Source organism: Lithohypha guttulata (genome assembly GCF_036872675.1).
Source record: "Lithohypha guttulata strain CCFEE 5908 chromosome Unknown scaffold_17, whole genome shotgun sequence".
Lineage (NCBI taxonomy): Eukaryota > Fungi > Ascomycota > Eurotiomycetes > Chaetothyriales > Trichomeriaceae > Lithohypha > Lithohypha guttulata.
The window spans coordinates 6,267-8,392 of record NW_027042766.1 but is presented as its reverse complement, the minus strand read 5'-3'; the positions used below and the strand labels follow the sequence as shown (position 1 = coordinate 8,392).

Here is a 2,126-nt window from a genome sequence, read left to right as displayed (position 1 = left end):
TTAGGAAGAAAAGGATTCGAACCTTCGACAGCAGTATGCTATTGAGTTTACAGCTCAACCCGTAAACCAACAAACGGACCCTTCCTTATATATTTTATATGTAAAAATTTTGCACTAGTTTACACTTGCAAACCTCGGTTAGCCCTGGCCAGCTACTTTTTACAAATAAGCCTTAGCTTTTAAGCTGTTTTTTATTTGCGCATTGCTTAGGTTAAAGGTAAATAAATTATCGCCCCAATATAAACCCAAAAAAGCCCACTTTTTAGTTTTTTGTAAACGTCTAATGATCCGCTTGTTGTAGACCACAAGTTAATTTATTTGAAACTTATTATATTTAATAAATAGTGCATTTTTTAACGAAAGGTATATTGTTTCTATAAAGAAATGAATAACACTGCAACACATAAGCCCTTTGTTCTACCATTTAATCACCACTTATTTAACCAATTATCTTATAACCTTAGCTGACCTTAACTTACATTATCAAAAAAAATATTGTAAGCTAAGGGCCACAGAGAATATCCGATTCGAACGGATGTGATTCTATAAACCAAATAAGTTTCAAGCTTACCACCTTAAACCACTCGGTCAATTCTCTAGAAGGATACTTTATCCTTTTTTTGTGATTCTTCCAAGATTTGAACTTGAATAACATCCTTATCAAGAACGCACTTTACCTTTTAAGTTAAAGAACCTTAACAAGAGCACTCAGATTTGAACTGAGAACTGGAAGTTTGAAGCTTCTAATTTTGCCAATTAAACTATACTCTTTTTTTTATAAAAAAAGTAAAAAACCCTATATAAGAACATAGTTCCCACTAAGCTTTGCTAGAAAAAAAAACAGACTGTATCATACAGGCAAAGCACTGTGTGTTACAATAACATCTGTAAAAAACATACGGTTTTTTTCGGAAAAGAGATGAATTGAACATCTAGGTGTAAAACACAATATTTAGCAAATATCTTGCCTTACCAATGGCAACTTTTCCTTTTTTTATGAATACGAGTTAGGCCGGCTTCGATCCGGCATAATTTTCCTCGACAAGGAAACATTTTACCAATTAAAACTACTAACTCTTTTTAACTTTTTGGCTTATAGCTTTTTATAGAATCTGACTTAGATTCCTATCTTTTTTTTTAACAATGGTTTGTTGGTTATATATAAGGAAGTTCTTGTTTAATAACATCTTTCTAAATAAGGCAAACTATATCCTTTTTGGTTCGTATTTTTATCTTTGTAAAAATTTTATTTTCTGTGTAATGAAAAAGATTATTCTTTTGTTATATTAATATTAACATATATAGCCATTGCTCTTGACTTTCCTAAGTTAAAATAACTTCATGTTAAACATATAACACAACATATATGTTAAGGTAATTGTATCGCGCCGTACTTAGTTAACACAAACGCTAAAAAGCTATTTTCCGCTTTTACAGGTAAAAAGGTATAAAAAGATAAACCTAAATAAAAAAAAAGTAAGCGTTTAGTGCGCATTAGTGGTGCTATTGTTACAGTAACAAAGCACCATCACTTTGTTTTTATACAAAGGGATAAACCGGAAAAAACAGGTGAGTTTTTTCCATAAGCTAAACGGGTTAATACTAAAAAATTAAGATCATTTTTCTTTCTATTTAAAGAAAAGCATTTAATATTTTTTTTTTTTATAATTTATTTTTTGTAAGCTTAAGATTTAGCCTCGGATAAATACGTTTACAGTGCCGCTTTTTAAAACAAAAACACAAAAAGCTTAAAACATTTTTAAACAAACGCGCTTTGTTACTATTCACTTAATCTGCTTTAGGTTCTACCACTAAGCTATTTATTATGCATACTTCACCTTTATAGTTATACCTAAGCAAATCGGAGGGACCCGCCGCGATCATCCTATAAATATTTTTGTATATTTACCCGTTTATTTTTTTTTTCGGGTGAAATAAGGTTTTACCTAATATCCTTAATGTAACTCTAAACCATCTTTTATATATGAACTAGATAACACTACAAACACTTGAGCTTGTATAAAAGCTATACCTATTTCTAGTCCAGAAAAAGCAATTATAAATAATAACGGTATTAAACCTAAGAAAAAGTAAATAAACCCTTTATTTATAATGTTATAAGTAAA

The 2,126-nt window shown here is 29.9% G+C and overlaps 1 non-coding gene across 1 annotated transcript; it reads right to left on the bottom strand.

Moving 5' to 3' along the window:
- Positions 1–1,003: 1,003 nt before the first annotated feature.
- Positions 1,004–1,077, bottom strand: LTR64_008789. Its single transcript has one exon. It is a non-coding gene; the product is annotated as a tRNA-Asp (tRNA).
- Between the last annotated feature and the right edge of the window lie 1,049 nt (positions 1,078–2,126).